The sequence below is a fragment of the Lathyrus oleraceus genome, chromosome 5 (genome assembly GCF_024323335.1).
Source record: "Lathyrus oleraceus cultivar Zhongwan6 chromosome 5, CAAS_Psat_ZW6_1.0, whole genome shotgun sequence".
In the NCBI taxonomy this organism is placed as follows: Eukaryota; Viridiplantae; Streptophyta; class Magnoliopsida; order Fabales; family Fabaceae; genus Lathyrus; species Lathyrus oleraceus.
Genome location: NC_066583.1, coordinates 261267404 through 261285503, shown reverse-complemented (window position 1 = coordinate 261285503; position 18100 = coordinate 261267404). Strand labels below are relative to the sequence as shown.

Genomic DNA, 18100 nt, shown 5'->3' with positions numbered 1-18100 from the left:
ATGACAGTTAATTTGGAACATGGTGTGAAGTGATTGTGTGACACCCTTAATTGCATATATACTCTGATTTATGTTTGGTTGTTTTAATTATTTATTGGGGTATTTTTAGAAGGGTGTTACACGCACCACCTGCGGCGGCGTCTATTGTTAATCTTGTGTTATATAAGAGACCATTATAGAAGGTATGAATTACTAACCAGTCCTTTAAACCATGGTGTGGACAAAGTCTCATCATGTCTTTGTATCTTTCCCATGCTTCGAAAAGAGACTCGTTATCTTTCTGTTTAAATCCATTTATTTGGGCTCTTAACATAGCTGTTTTGCTTGGAGGAAAATATCGGGCAAGAAAGACTTTCTTCAACTCATTCCATGTGGTGACTGAGTTGGAAGGAAGAGACTGAAGCCATCTTCTAGCTTTATCTCTTAACGAGAAGGGAAAAAGACGAAGTCGAATCGCCTCTGAAGTGACACCATTAGCTTTAACAGTATCAGCGTATTGGACAAATACGGATAAATGAAGGTTTAGATCCTCGGTAGGATTTCCAGAGAATTGATTCTGTTGCACTGCTTGTAACAGCGAAGGTTTAAGTTTGAAGTTGTTTGCTTCGATTGCGGGTGGAGCAATACTCGAATGCGGCTCATCTTGCGATGGAGCGGCGTAATCTCGAAGAGCACGAGCTGGTTCTGCCATCTCGGGTATCGGCGAAGGAAGAAGATTTTTGAGGTCGGGCACTTCGATAGGAGGGAGATTATTTGCAGCACGATATTCCCGAATTCGTCGTAAGACTCGGAGATATAGTTTAACGTCGTTGATTCGTAAGTAAAACGGCTCGCCTTGTGAGCGAGTATGTGGCATACAAATCAACGCAAAAAAAAAAAATTGCCTTAGTCTCTACAGCGTAACAGAAGAGTTACGATATCGACTAAATAAAAATCCCCGGCAACGGCGCCAAAAACTTGATCGCGGACTTTATGAGTCTATTGAGGTATTAACTGCAAGTGCACAGTCTAATCGCGTAGTAATAAAAGATATCGATCCCACAGGGACTTATGAATCGATATACCGTTTTCTAAGGTTACTTCGTAAAGCTAAGGCGGATGATACTTTGTTGATTAGGGGGAAAAATAAAACTAAAATAAGATCTAAATTAAATATCAAATAGGCGGATATCGGTATGTAGTTTGTCGTAATTAGGGAATCAAATCTTCGTTGGTTTCGTAGTTTTAAAATAAATCTTTTCCGTAGACACTATTAATTTAAAAGCCTTTTCTCAAACTCTCGCTCTGTTGAATAGACTATGACTTTATATTAACGTGCGCTGTCACTAATTAGTTAAGTCCAAAATCACTTTTTGAAAACAATAGAATCTATAGAAACTCTTTTTAAGAAAATACTAACCATTTAAACACCCTTGTCTCAAACTCTCGCTCTGTTGACTTAGACTATATAATTAAACTTAAATGCTTAACTCTCGTCCTCACATTTAACCTTTAAAAATACTTTTTGAAAATGATTAGAATTTAATTAATTCTAAAAATTGCTTTCGCCCTGATTTAAAATTAATGTCCAATTTACACTGTCCAGTTAAAAGCTCAAACTTTCGTTCTATTGATTTTAACTTCTTTATGTCTTTTACTCTCTTACAAAAACTTTGGTGTTAATTATGTAAATTGAGACCATAAAAAGAGTGATTGTATTTTTAAATAAAGTTAAACCAACTTAGTTTTGATTCCTTCATTCCGCTTACTTTACATACCGATATCTAAGTTTATTTAGCCAGACATGCTAAATAAGCCTAAACAATAATTATGCTTACATACAGCCATAGCAGCCAGACAATATAAATAAACAGCAGTGCAGAGCATATATAAAATAAAACAATAAATTAAAGAACCTGTGAAATTAATAGAAATCTTGATTGTTCTCTAACTTCGATGTTTGAACACTCCACCACAAGCCGGTTGGATTTGTTCTTCACAATCTTCGATCAGTCAGTAAAATAAGGGCGAAGGAATAAAATACTATGATCTAACGTAAGGTTAGACCCAGTAAAAATTACACAATAGTTTCCGGTGTAGAAACTATTGTGAGAAAATTAATTGAATGCTTGAAAGATTGACTGGAAAAGAAAAGAAATAAAAATTTCTAGGAAAATAAAGTGCTGAAAAAAATTAAAAAGGCAGTAAAATAAATGCAGTGCCGAAAACTGGAAAATTGAGGGATCCCTCGAGAGTTGCAGGGTTGGGCTCTATTTATATTACTCCAATTTGTAACCGTTTCCCACAAATTCCTTCAGTAAGTAACCTTCACACTTCCACGAGTCAAACGGAAGAATAGGCTCAACGTGCCTCTGTTGCGCGTCAAAAGCCAAAAATATAGGAGTGGAGTGTGACGTTCGTCACACCATGTGTTACGCTCGTAACACAAGGTAGCAGGGCGTGACGCTCGTCACAGCTTCAGCGCTTAGGCACTTTTGGGCTGGGCTTTAGTGGAATTGTTTCTCATACTTTTTGCACCTCCTTTTCTTTGTTTTTCACGTATGCTTCAAATAATGTTGCATGAAATAAATAGAAGGAAAATACCAAGTAATATCGAATAAAATGAAATAAATCGAATCAAATAATAATATAATTTAATTAAATCGAGTCCAAAAATGTGATATTATTTCATGTTATCACCAATGACATGGAAACCCTTTGGTTTTCGAACAAGATCCCAGACATCATTCCTAGTGAATTGATTCAGTTCCTCTTGCAGAACCAACATCCATTCATTATCCAGAAAAGATTCATCAATAGTTGTGGGCTCTATCAGAGAAACTAAACCCAGAAGAGTTTCTTCAAAATGTTTGAATGAAGATCGAGTTGTGATTGGAGCGTCTTTATCTCCCAGAATCAATTCTTAAGAATGAGAGGTTCTTGATTTACTCTTCTTTTGATGAGTTGAACAAATAATGGCTTTTGTTTGAGTCTCTTATGAGTCTTTTGCTTCAGGGTCCTTTGCTTTTCCTTCTGAGTCTTTATCCTCAGATTTTGAGAAGTTAATCTTCATATCTGCAAATTTCTCAACTAGCTTTGACTTTTCAGGGTCAATCTTATCATCGAATCTAACATGAATTGATTCTTCGACAATTCGTGTCTCAGTGTTAAAGATTTTGTAGCCTTTGGAGCATTCAAAATATCCTAACAATAAACACTTTTGTGGTTTAGAATCAAACTGCCAAGATTCTCTTTAGTATTCAACATAAAACACTCACTGTCAAAAGGATGAAAGTAAGAGATGTTTGGCTTTTTGTTCTTCTATAATTCATAGGGAATCTTACCCATAATAGGTCTAATAAAAATCATGTTCTGAATATAATAAGTTGTGTTAACTTCTTCTTCCCAGAAATGCTTAGCCATATCAATTTCTTGGATCAAGGTGCATGCCATTTCTTGCAAAGTCATGTTCTTCCTTTCTACAACCCTATTTTGTTGTGGAGTTCTAGGACAAGAGAAATCATGGGAAATTCTATTTACATCAAAAATATTTTCAAAATGTTCCTTTTCAAATTCGCCACCATGATCGCTTCTGACTATTTTGCAATCCATCTCTGTTTGCACTAGTGAGCAGATAGTAGAGAACACAAAATGTGACTCATCCTTGTGTTTCAAGAACTTTACCCATGTCCAACGACTATAGTCATAAACGATGACCAGTCCACACTTCTTACCATTGATAGAGGCAGTTTTCACTGGTCCAAATAAATCAATATGCATAAGTTCTAATGATTTAGAGGTAGAAAAAACATTTTTCATTTTGAAAGATGTTTTAGAAAACTTGCATTTCTGACATGCTTCACAAAGAGCACCTGAAGCAAACTTCAGGTTGGGTAAGCCTCTGACTAATCCAAGCTTATTTAGCTGAGAAATCCTTCTCATGCTAACATGGTCTAAACATTTATGCCATACCCATTACTCCTTATTAACAGACATTAAACATTTAACATTTTGATCCTCAAGATAAGAAAGTCTGATTATATAAATGTTATTCTTTCTCTTTCCATTAAAAAAGACTGTACCATCTTTCTGACTAACAACCTTACATGACTTTTGATTAAAAATGATATCATAACCATTGTCACTAAGTTGACTAATAGACAATAAGTTATGCATCAAACCATCGTGTCATACCCTAAATTTTACACTGAGTTTTCACTCGCATTAGCATAGCATAAATCGATCCATTTTGTCATGCATTTTTATCAGTTAAAAAGCATTCATCAGGGTTCAGATAAAAAGTCAGGAGCTCTGACATTTTATTTGGTCTTGATGACATTCATTCAATCATCTGTTGATTAAGAAGTCAAAAGATTTGATTTCTCAATCTCAATGCATCGTTCGTTCCATTATATCGTGTTTTCATAAGTTCAGAGGGTGACAATCAAGAGTATTATCGTCATCTAAATCTTTGTAGATCTTGATTGTGATGGAGAATCCAAAGTAAATGGTTAAAGGGTGATTCATTTGCATCTGATTATCCATTCACGTTTATTCAATCAGCAATTTAGTGAATTCACATGACATTTTAATTTATATACTTGTCACAACATGTATTTAGTTTCGTATAGCACGTAAAATGACGTTCGAAATAATTTTTTCGAATTTATAGACAGATCGGTCGAATCGTTTCTCAGTTGTTCATCGAACTAACAGATGAAAATTTTCAAAATTGAGCTTTCAGATGTCAGTTATTTTAATCTACGTTCTGCGAAGTTTAACATGGTGTGCTCGTTTTAATTTTTTGACTACTTTTTGGTCGTGTTTTTATCCGCCTAAGCCTTTTTATTGACCGATTTTTATTTCAAAATTTGATCAAAACCTGTATGTTTCCGAGAAGTGTATTTTGCGCCGATCATTTTGGCGCATTCAATTTATGTTTTCGAGCATATTTATCAAATAATGATTAATGATTGATACAAATTAATTTAAACAAAGTTAAACTATCAAAAATAAAAACAAAAACATGAACAATTTTAATTAATTAACATGATTTATCACTAATCTTTAAATTAAACTTATTATAATATATATATATATATATATATATATATATATATATATATATATATATATATATATATATATATATATATATATATATATATATATATATATATATATATTATTGGTATGTAAGTGGGAAATTTCTCAACCACAAGAAGGCCACGCGGCCAGCTTTCATCCATGGAAGTAAAAAATGTTTTTTTTGGCTTCCTTGAAAGATCCAAACAATGACTTGTAGAAACACACAACTTGCACTCTCACACATTTTTCTATCTCGGCGCATGCTTGTAGGGGAGTAAGAAAGTGAATTTTCTTCTTATGTTTTTCTTCCTCTAAAACTCCATAATACTCATTTTCTACACAAACACTTTCATTCATAAAAAGAAAATAAAATATCTCTTCTACATCACTACAAATCAATCATCAATAATCTTCTTCTCTTCTTCTCCCACCACTACCTCTAAAACTCCATGAACACCATAACATATTTACACAACCACCAAACGCCAGAAAATGGACCTTCAACACCACTCGCCGAAACACACATCAAAATCTTGCATCGTTGGTCATGACTACGTCTCCCTCCTAAACGCATAGACCCGCATCCTCCGAGCTCCCTACAACCGCGAACACCAGCGCTGGGCGTGCATAACCGGAACTGCATCACCGTTCGACGGTTACTATCTCATCTTCTTTTTACCATTAAACTTTACTCATGTTTTAATATATTTTTTGAGAGGCATGAGAGAGTTTTGCTCACAAGATTTTTTTCTAATCTTAAAATATTTGCCTTTTTTTATGTGTGAAGTAAGAAATGAAAAGATGAAAATTAGTGATGGAGAAGGTTGTGTTTACTGTATTTTTTTTCTCTTTCTCATTTCCCCGGCTTTGTGATATTTATATGAGTTTTCTTTGTTTTTTCTTTGATTGAATCTTAAATGCTAAATATGAGAGATAGAAACATTTACATCTATTTTCTTTTGCCTAGCCACATGTTTATTTCTTATTGGATCATGGATGATAGAAGAAAAGAGGTCAAAATCTTTCCACTCTTAATGTTGGGTTGGTCGATTAGAATTAACATTTATATATTATTATTATTAATTATTATTTTATTATTATTATTTTTATTGATTATTGTTGTTATAATTATTATTATCATTATTATTTATTATAATATTATTATTGCTATGTTTATTATTATTTATTATAATTAAAATTATTATTGTTATATTTATTATTATTATTGATTATATTTGTTTATTAATTATTATTATTATTATTATTATTATTTATTTATTTATTTTATTTTTATTTTTATTTTTTATTTTTTTGATTATTTTTTTACTATTACTGTTATATTTATTCATTGATTAATTAATTACTTGTTTTTAATTATTAAAAAAATTGATTTATTTGATCGTTTTTTTCCACAGATGTGTATCAATTTTGAAGTTAAAAATTCAATTTAACTTCAGAAATTGCTTAAGCGCATAGAGTTTTGTTGAACGGCCTCAAATATGGTGATTCCTACATGAATCACTTTACGATTGCTTAAAATATCGCTAAATTTCTTTTTGTTTTATTTTTGATTTTTACTTCGAGTCCCCTGGCTTTCTCTTGGGCCTTCTTACAACGAGATTCTTTATTTTACAACTGTCTTTTGAACTTGTACTGTTTAAATTATTGTGTTATATCCCCATTCGACAAACTGTACCCCCATTCCCGAAAATGTATAATAAATTTTACTGCTTTCGTTTATTTTTATTGTATTAGTTGATTGTTAATTCCAAGATTAAAATCAATCCTTTTTTAGAAAGAACAAAAATAAACACTCGGTCCAACGTCGAGTCTTTTGTCCTAAATCAAATCCAAATTGATTACAAAGTCAAATATGCCCCCCGCCACATCCAAACTATTTTCATAAAGTCAACTTCAGACGCTTGATCCAATGTCAAGTCGTCCCCCTATTCTCAAAAGCTTTTCACAATAAAAATGGAAGAAACTAATTAAGTCTAGACTTTCTCTATTTCGGATGTTAGGATACTGCTGTAGAGCTCATTGTTCAAACATTTGCCTTCCATATTAAAATACAATAATTACTAGAATTAGGTCATTTCTCTTATAGAAGAAAAAGATTGATTGGGTATCGACCTTCTCTTTCCCGATTATTTGGAGGCTGTTGTAGAACTCTATGTCTGATTAGTCGTCTTCCGTTAATGAACTTTAACCTAATTTGCCACACATTTTCATAACAAACTTTTGGATGAAAAGAGAGTGATTGGGCTTAGGCCTCTTCCTTTTCGGGCATTCGAGTACTGCAGTAGAGCTCCTTGCTTGGATGCCTGTCTCCGCTTAAAATCAACTTAAACTCATCAAACTTATTTTCCGCCCTTGTGCGACCCCGAAAACATTTTCAGAAAAGAGTATGCAACATCCATTTTGATGCGAAACAAACAAAGACTTCAGCCTCCAAGAGCGAGCAGCAAGTAAAGGTTTAATCGCTCAAATGTGATCCAAGCATCACTCTCTTTAAAATCAATCCATCTAGTAGTTCTCTTTGAGTAGAACTATGTATACCTTGAGTTCTTCATAGCACCTGAAGATACGTAGGAGCAAGATTGTGAAATCTTGTCAGGCACATTAATATTAAGAAACCCCTAAGTATTTCCTTTCTTTATTTCTCTTTTCTCATTCAATAGGTAGAAGATCGCAAATAATATCACGCTAGCACTCTAATACGAAACTAACTAAATGGGTCCCATCGAGTACGATGGATTTGAGGGGTCCTAATACCTTCCCCTTGCATAACCGACTCCCGAACCCGATTTGGTTGTGACGACCATTTCTTTTTGTTTTTCGTGTGTTTTATCGATATTTTCCCTTTCCCTCTTTGCGAATAAATAAAGTTCAGTGGCGACTCTATTTTGTTTATATTTCAAGTGTTCCTTACGCTCGGGTATTTTTCGCGTCGCGGCAGCTGGCGACTCTGCTGGGGTTAACATCACCCTAATTTAGTTTGTTTTGTGTTTGAGTTTTTGCTTTTATCTGTTTATTTGCTTCTTATTTGTTTTATCTATATATGCCTTTATTATATGTATTTCCAATTTCTGTATTATTTATATATGGTATCATTGGAACTTTCTGGACTATTGGCATTTGTGTGAGGAAAAGCTTTATACCCGAGCTATGAGAAAAACTTAAGTTAGGATGGTGGTTGTGTAGTATTGACCTGCGAGACATCAGACTCGTTAGGTTGATGCGAGAACCCCACTCAGATGAGACCCTTGAAAGTATTATTGTCTTACGATTAGTCTTTTTGGCGGTGATACTTTCAACCTCGATCTATGATTCTGAGGACCTTTTGTAGAACCCTGAACCTATGGCTTTTAGGACCGATGGTTGTGTAGTGTTGACCTATGAGACTTAGGACTCATTGGGTTAATGCGAAAACCTCACTCAGAATAGATCATTTTTTAGGATATTAATGTCTTACGAGCAGTCGTTCTGACGATAATATTGTCAGGTGTGATCCATGACTCTGGGAACCGTGTCTAGAACCGTGGAGTCGATGGTTGTGTAGTATTGACCTACGAGACTTACGACTCGTTGGGTTAATATAAAGACCTCACCTAGAATATATCCTTTTTAAGATATTATTATCTTACGATTAGTCGTTCTGGCGATAATATTCTTGAATTGGGTCCATGACTCTAGGAACCTTTTAAACCCTAGAGCCTACCTGTGTTTGGTTTTCCTATTCCTAGAACCTTTCCTCCATGAAGTAATTAATCAGAATGTTCCAATGATCACCTACCCAACTGTACATACATAAACATAAAACATTTCATAATCATAACACATATGACATGTGCATATTTTCAAGGGACCTAAAGACTCTGTTGATTGCAGGCAATCAGAAGACATGGGTAGCAATTAGAAAAGTACTTATTCATTCAAGTTCAGGAATCCAAAGCTAGGATTGATTAAGGGGTTGATCTCATATGTGAAAAAAAATTAGAAGGAACAACTTTTGTGTTGAGTATGGTGACCTGTTGACTATCATGAACACCGAGGTGGATGCTTGGGCCATTTTCACTTTGGCACAATTCTATGATCCTCCCTTGCGGTGTTTCACATTCCAGGACTTCCAGTTGGCGCCAACACTGGAAGAGTTCTCACATATAGCAAACATTAGTATCAAGGATAAAATCCCTTACACCGGTCTAGGGGAATTTCCTACACATCAACAAATAGGTTCAACTATACATCTAGATAAAGCGAAAGTGAAAGCTAATCTTGGACCAAAAGGAGACACTTTGGGCTTCATTTTAAAGTTCTTAGTGGGAAAAGCTTCATCTTTCAAAAGTAAAGAAGATTGGGTCGCTTTCAATGATGTGTTAGCCTTGATACTCTATGGGATTGTCTTGTTCCCGAACATTGATGACTTCGTGGACATGACTACTATACGCATTTTCTCGCTCAAGAATCCCATTCCTACCTTGCTTGCAGATGTTTATCACTCCATCCATTGGAGAAATGAGAAGAAGGGGGAATGGTCCAGTGTTGCGCTCCTCTACTATATAAATGGTTCTGATCTCACTTACCAAGCGAATGGCCTTTTGTTCAAAACAAGGATAACCTCAAGTGGTCTCAAAAAATCATGTCTCTCACTGCTGATGACATCACCTGGTACTCTCGTGTTTATGATGATATGGACATAATCGTCAAATGTGGCAACTTCCATAATGTGCAACTCATAGGGACTCGAGGTTGCATCAATTATAACCCTGAGCTTGCTATGCGGCAACTTGGGTTTCCTATGGATGAAAAACCAGAAGACAGGTTGCTAGAAGGTTTCATGCTGGGAGAAGGAGTGAAGGACTTTGATTTGGTGAAGAAGATATGTCGTGCTTGGACTAAAGTTCGCAGAGAAGGAAAAAAGGGAGTCTGGAAAGAAGAATTGTATAGCTAGAGAGCCATATACGAGTTGGGTCCAAGCCAGAGCTTCTCAAGACAAACTACCATACCCTTATGAGCCTCCAATGCATACAAGTCTTCCAGAACCTACTCACGTCACTATGGAGGAAGCTAAAGAGATCAAAGTTGTCATCCAAAGGTTGGAAAAGGAGAATGAAGAGCTACGATTGAACCTTCTCTGGATTACTGAAGAAAGGGATAATCATAAGTGGGAGCTTGGGCGGAAGAAAACACAGCTTCAAGCAAATGTGGAAAGGACTGATAAGGAGGAATATAAGAGAAAAAGAGTCAAGCATGGGTTAGATTAGGCTGACAACTGCTTGAATACCATCAAAAGCCAACTGAAAGAGGCTGAGAGGGATTGTCGTGAGAAAGAGAAATGGTGGAAGCTCGCCACAAAACAAAAGAAGGAGATAAGATAGATGCTTGAGGATGAGATAGCTAACCTCAGTATTTCACTCTGTGAATTAAAAGAAAGGGAAGAACGAGAACACCGCAGTAAAGAGAGTGCTCTGGTTGCTACTCAAAGTTACACCTGAAATATGGAAAGGAAAGTGCCAAGAGGCTGAAAATGCTAATCAGTGGGAACGATACTGGAGAGGCCGACATGACTCTTTGCTACGAGAAGGTGAATATTTGATAAACACAAGGGAAAATGTGAATGCTAGTTTGGTAGCCTACGAGGAAACCATCCAGTTTTTACATGAACAAAGAAATGAGTATCGCGACAAGTTTGCCAGTTTGATAGACTTCTGTAATGGCATGGCTAAAGACGTGCCTTTGATGTTAAGATATGCTCTGGAAGACATAAACAATAACAACATCCCTCCTTCAGTGATCAACTTTATTTATCTTTGTGAAGACATGATGAAAAGGTTCAAAGAAGAGTTGGAAGAGCTCAACAAACAGAAGCCTACAGTCTAACCCTGTTGTGTAGGTGTTTAATTGGCTGCATTATATGGTAAAACACTAATGTCTTGACTGATGTCATGACATGTAAGTGTGACTACATTGTAGTTACTGCAGGACTAGCTAACACAGGACTATTGAATGCTGTGACATTCATTCCTGTCAACAGATACTAAGGAACAGAAGTTCTGTTAGAACTTAGTATTCATTTGCAGTCTGGTTATCAAGGAAGAATCGGACCTGGCATAAGGCCTACTGACTGAATGTCAAACTGGATGTTGTGACATTCATCATTAACAGCAGCTGGTGAAGATTAGGCAGAGTGGTGTTCTGCTATACTTCAGCATATAACTTAGTTTGTTCTTCAAGAGAATAACAGAACTAACTTAAGGCCAAATGTGTAAATGTTAAGTTGGACACTTTGACATTTACTAATGTAAGCTGTTACTGTAGTATGGTCAGTTTGATCATGTACAGGTCAGCAAATTGTACAGTCTGTTTTCTGGAAAAACAGACTCAGCATATGGACCTTGATGTCAAGCTGAATGTCGTGACATTCGTGCCTGACAGCATATGCTAAATTGTAGGTTGTTCAGTTTTCTGTTTCAGCTTTTTCTCAGGCTATTCTTTAGGGATTCAACAGCTGAGAGAAAATCCAGGAAATCAACAACCAAGCTACATTCAATGAACCTAACAAATAGCCTATTTGTTAGCAACCTAAATGTTGAATTTGAGGGAACTTGTGTGACCTAAAATTCAGGAAAATACAGGTGCAAAAGCCCAGGTGCTGCAATATAAAAAGGAAGGCATTCCTTCATTCAGTTTCGGGGATTTTGAAGCGTGAAGAGTTAGTGTGTCCATCATACTTCACTGCTGTATTTTGTGAGTCTTGTATTAGACGTATCTTGTAAGCCAAGCCATTATCAAGTAGATGATTGCTTTGGCATAGGGTGTTCATTGAGTTGTAAGTGTTGTGTCACTCAAAGCTTTTAAGCGTGAGTGCTGTGTATCTTGATTTAAGCTGTGAAGCATAATCAAGAGTTGTTTTTGAAGTGTGACTTCAAATTGTCTTTAATATCACTGAGGTGATTGAGGGGGAGTGAGTAGGAACTCTGATCTTAGGTTAAGATTGAAATTGCATTGGGTAGGGATTAAGTGATAAGTTGTAAACGGGTGAGTTTAGCTTTGAATTGATACTACTAATAGTGGATTTCCTCCCTGGCTTGGTAGCCCCCAGATGTAGGTCATGTTGGACTGAACTGGGTGAACAATTACTTGTGTTATTTACTGCACTTACTATTAAGTTCTGAATAATCCCTGTCTGTGCAGAATTGGATGTCATAACAACCAGTGTGACATCCAAAGTCTGATAACTAGAATTTCAATTGGCATCAGAGCAGGCACCCTGCCTGTGAAGTTCTGGGTGAGATCTAGGGAAGTTACTTTCTAGTACCATGGACAAGGATTTAGGACACTCAAACAGACCACCCATGTTGGATGGATCTAATTATGATGACTGGAAGCCTCGCATGATAGCCTTCTTAAGGTCTCTAGACAGCAAAGTCTGGAGAGCTGTCAACAAGGGATGGGAACATCCAACGAGGACTGATGAAGATGGAGTCAGTGTGCAGATTCCCGAAGAAGATTGGGACAAGGAACAAGAGGCATTAGCTCTTGGAAACTCCAAAGCCTTGAATGCACTGTTCAATGGAATCACTAAGAACATCTTCAGGCTGGTGCACCATTGTGAACTAGCTAAGGAAGTTTGGGATACCCTCAAGGTAACTCATGAAGGTACTTCCAAAGTGAAGATGTCCAAACTTCAGATGTTGACAACCAAGTTTGAAAATCTGAGGATGAAAGAGGAGGAGACTATTCATGACTTTCACATGAATATTCTTGAAATTGCAAACACCTCTGGTGGACTAGGTGAGAAAATGACTGAAGAGAAACTTGTAAGAAAGATTCTCAGGTCCTTGCCTAAGAGGTTTGCTATGAAGGTCACTGCCATAGAGGAGGCTCAGGACATCAGCAATATGAAGGTAGATGAGCTCATTGGTTCTCTCCAAACCTTTGAAATGGGCTTAGGTGAGTATGCTGAGAAGAAGAAAAGCATAGCCTTTGTATCAAATGCTGAAGAGGAGTCAGAAGAAGGATATACAGGAGGTGATGAAAGTATATCAGAAGCCTTAGCCATGCTTGGGAGGCAATTCAACAAGTTCATGAAGAAGATTGATCAAAGAGGTAGACCTAATGTCAAGAACATCCTGACTGACATTAAGAAAAGATCAGCTTCTGAGGAGAAGTTCAACCATGGGAAGGGAATCCAGTGTCATGGCTGTGAAGGGTATGGACACGTCAGAGCTGAATGCCCTACTTACCTCAAATTGCAAAATAAGGGGCTAGCTATCACATGGTCTGAAGGAGATTCTGAAAGTGAATCTGAAGGAGAATCTGCCAAACATGTCACTGCACTAACCAGTGTGTGTGTCTCTGAAGATGACACAAGTGCAGATGAGCTGACATTTGATGAACTTGCTGCAGCTTATAAGAAGCTGTGTACCACCAGTGCAGAAGTGCGTGCACAAGGAGAAAAGCAGAAGAAACTCATCAAGGAACTGGAAGATGAGAGACAGAAGCAACTGTCTGCCATAGAAGGGCTAAATGATGAGATAGCCCTGCTGACCTCCAAGCTGAATCAGATGACCAAATCCATCAGAATGATGAATAAGGGAACTGACACCTTGGAAGAAATTCTAAAGGTGGGACAGCAGTCTGGAACCAAATCTGGGCTAGGATTTGGAAAAAGAGCTGAACACAAACGCCCAAAGGCTAGAGTTCAGAAGTTCAAGCAGATGTCAAAGCCAATGTCTCAACATCGAGGAGCTAGGATGAATGATCATCAGAAGAGAATATACCAGAATTGGAGGTGTCACCACTGTGGCAGGCTTGGACATATAAAAGCCTCCTGCTACTGGATTCATGGCTTCCCTAACAGAGCCTCACATGTCAGACCTAAGCATAAAACACGTAAGCGATGTGTTCCCATTAAGAAGCAACAATGGTATGCTAGGATAGCACACACTGCCCTAAGGGCTTCTTCCAGAGAAGACTGGTACTTTGACAGTGGATGCTCAAGACATATGACTGGTATGGAAAATCTACTGGTAGACATTCAACCTCACACCACCAGCTATGTGACTTTTGGTGATGGTGCCAAAGGAAAAATCAGAGGTGTGGGCAAACTGGACTGTTCTGGAGTGCCAAAACTGAACAATGTGCTGTTAGTAAGAGGACTAACTGCAAACCTCATCAGCATAAGTCAGCTGTGTGATCAAGGTTTTCATGTTCAGTTTACTAAGGAGCTGTGCATTGTGACAAATGGTGACAATCAGGAAGTTATGAGAGGAACCAGGTCCAAAGACAACTGCTACCTGTGGGAACCTGATCTCTCTAACTTTTCCACAACATGCTCCTCAGCCAAGGAAGAACAGGAGGTGAAGCTGTGGCATAGAAGACTTGGACATCTCCACTTACGGGGAATGAAGAAGATCATATCCAAGGAAGCAGTCAGAGGAATGCCAAAGCTTCTGATCGATGAAGGAAGAGTCTGTGGAGAATGCCAAGTGGGAAAGCAAACCAAGATGTCACACCCAAAGCTGGGACATTCCACAACCTCCAGAGTTCTGGAACTGCTGCACATGGACCTAATGGGACCTATGCAGGTTGAAAGTCTTGGTGGGAAGAAGTATGCCTACGTGGTGGTTGATGACCATTCCAGATACACGTGGATAAGCTTCATCAGAGAGAAGTCAGATACATTTGATGTCTTCAAAGATCTGTGCATAAGACTTCAAAGGGAAAAGGACAGTTGTGTGGTCCGGATTAGAAGTGACCATGGTACTGAATTCAAGAATTCCAAGTTTGATGAATTTTGCTCATCTGAAGGAATAAGCCATGAGTTCTCCTCCCCTATAACTCCTCAGCATAATGGAATAGTTGAAAGAAAAAATAGAACTATTCAAGAATCTGCCAGAGCAATGATTCATGCAAAGAAGCTCCCTATGCACTTTTGGGCTGAAGCAATGAATACCGCGTGCTATGTTCACAACAGAGTCACCTTGAGAAAAGGAACCTCCTCCACTCTGTATGAAATATGGAAGGGTAGAAAACCCACTGTGAAGTACTTTCATATTTTTGGAAGTAAATGCTACATTCTCACAGATCGTGAACAGAGAAGGAAGCTAGATCCCAAAAGTGATGAAGGCGTATTTCTGGGATACTCCACTAACAGCAGAGCCTATAGAGTGTTCAACTACAGGACCAATGTCCTGATGGAGTCCATAAATGTCATTGTGGATGATAAAGAGGAAGGAACCGATGTCATGGAGGATGTTGAAACATTCCTTGATAGTCCAACTGACAGTCCAGTCAAGCCTGAAGAAGTACAGGAACCTCCTCCTGACTGTGAAGTAGAAGCACCCACCAAAGTGCCATCTATCAGAATTCAGAAAGACCACCCTAAGGATCTTATCATAGGGGATCCCACCAGTGGTGTAACTACCAGGTCAAGAGGAATAAACTCAAATTCCTGCTTTGTTTCCAAGGTTGAACCAAAGAATGTGAAAGAAGCCCTGACTGATGAATACTGGATCATTGCCATGCAAGAGGAACTCGAGCAGTTCACAAGGCATGAAGTATGGGAGCTGGTTCCAAGACCTGAAGGGTCCAACATCATTGGTACCAAGTGGATCTACAAAAACAAATCTGATGAGAAAGGAGTAATTACTAGAAATAAAGCAAGACTAGTAGCTCAAGGATACACTCAAGTTGAAGGAGTAGACTTTGATGAGACATTTGCTCCTGTGGCTAGACTTGAGTCCATCAGATTGCTGTTGGGGGTAGCATGCATCCTGAAGTTTAAGCTATTCCAAATGGATGTGAAGAGTGCATTCTTGAATGGCTACCTGAATGAAGAAGTCTATGTGGAACAACCTAAAGGGTTCTGTGATCCTAACCAACCTGAGCATGTATACAAGTTGAAGAAAGCCTTGTATGGGTTGAAGCAAGCACCCAGAGCTTGGTATGAAAGGTTAACTGAATTTCTGACCTCAAATGGATACAGAAAGGGTGGCATAGATAAAACCTTGTTTGTGAAGGATGAAGAAGGCAAAATCATGATAGCTCAAATCTATGTTGATGATATTGTCTTCGGTGGAATGTCAGAACAAATGGTTAAAAAATTTGTGAATCAGATGCAATCTGAGTTTGAAATGAGTCTAGTGGGAGAACTGGCCTATTTCCTTGGAATGCAAGTAAACCAAATGGAGGACTCTATGTTTCTCTCCCAAAGCAAGTATGCCAAGAACATAGTTAAGAAGTTTGGTATGGATCATGCCAGGCACAAGAGGACTCCAGCTCCTACTCATCTGAAGCTAACCAAAGATGATGGAGGGCCTAGTGTTGATCAATGCCTGTACAGAAGCATGATAGGTAGTCTGCTGTATCTAACTGCAAGTAGACCTGACATTTCTTATGCAGTTGGAGTGTGTGCCAGATACCAAGCAGAGCCCAAGGTGAGCCACTTGAATCATGTCAAAAGGATTCTCAAGTACATCAATGGGACGTGTGACTATGGGATGCTGTACTCACATGGGTCTGAGCCTGTCCTATCTGGATACTGTGATGCTGATTGGGCTGGAAGTGCTGATGACAGAAAAAGCACATCAGGTGGATGTTTCTTCTTAGGAGAAAACCTCATATCGTGGTTCAGCAAGAAGCAGAACTGTGTCTCTCTGTCCACTGCAGAGGCTGAATACATAGCTGCTGGAAGCAGTTGCTCCCAACTGGTTTGGATGAAACAAATGCTCACTGAGTACAATGTCACTCAAAATGTCATGACATTGTTCTGTGATAATCTCAGTGCCATCAACATCTCCAAGAATCCCATCCAACACAGCAGGACCAAACATATTGACATTAGGCACCACTTCATCAGAGATCTGGTGGAAGACAAGGTGATCACTTTGGAACATGTAGCCACGGATCTTCAACTGGCTGACATATTTACAAAGGCTCTGGATGCTACTCAGTTTGAAAACTTAAGGAGCAAACTGGGAATATGTCTCTCTGAGACCTTATAGCAACCACTGATGTTTGGGATAAATTGTTTAATATCTCTGCCTATTAAACAATTTGTACTAGGCTATGATTGGTCAACAGATCATAGCTATGTTGCTTGCAACAAGGGTGTATACAAGAGGGTAAGGAGACACCCAACAGAGAGAAGGTCTCTGTACCTGCAGGAGTTCAAGGATGCTGTTCATGCAGGAGTGGTTCTGGATGTCAGAAACAAAATCATGGCATCTGATATGGTGGTACCTACTGTAAAGCAAAAGTGGGTGATCACTTGATCGAAGCTGTGAAGCAAGATCAAGTGGATGTTAACTTGGTTGAAACTGTGAAGTAAAACCAAGTCTGGAACTCTGTCATTGTGCTCTGGCTATGTTGTTGGCTTTGGCAACATTTGTGACAAAAAGGGGGAGTAATAACCACCAACACCCACCACCAACACCACTGACAAACAGAGTGGGTCTCTACAACAGACTCTCATGACAGATCTGAAGATTCCCCCCCCCCCTGCAGCTGATGTTGAAGTTTAGGTGCAACTTCTAATATGTGTGTGCTGCTATGCGAAGTTTTTGTTTAACTTCCATGTGTGTGAGTGTGCTGCCACTCTGAGTGTATTAGCTAGTAGTATTCCGCTGCCATGAACTCTGTTATGGGGATCAAAGTATTTTAGCCAAAAATTTGCCAAAGGGGGAGTTTGTAGGTGTTTAATTGGCTGCATTATATGGTAAAACACTAATGTCTTGACTGATGTCATGACATGTAAGTGTGACTACATTGTAGTTACTGCAGGACTAGCTAACACAGGACTATTGAATGCTGTGACATTCATTCCTGTCAACAGATACTAAGGAACAGAAGTTCTGTTAGAACTTAGTATTCATTTGCAGTCTGGTTATCAAGGAAGAACCAGACCTGGCATAAGGCCTACTGACTGAATGTCAAACTGGATGTTGTGACATTCATCATTAACAGCAGCTGGTGAAGATTAGGCAGAGTGGTGTTCTGCTATACTTCAGCATATAACTTAGTTTGT

At 38.1% G+C, this 18100-nt stretch overlaps 1 non-coding gene across 1 annotated transcript; it reads left to right on the top strand.

The window, feature by feature from the left end:
- Positions 1-206: 206 nt before the first annotated feature.
- Positions 207-313, top strand: LOC127088772 (small nucleolar RNA R71). Its single transcript, XR_007790590.1, has one exon. It is a non-coding gene; the product is annotated as a small nucleolar RNA R71 (small nucleolar RNA).
- The last annotated feature ends 17787 nt before the right edge of the window (positions 314-18100 follow it).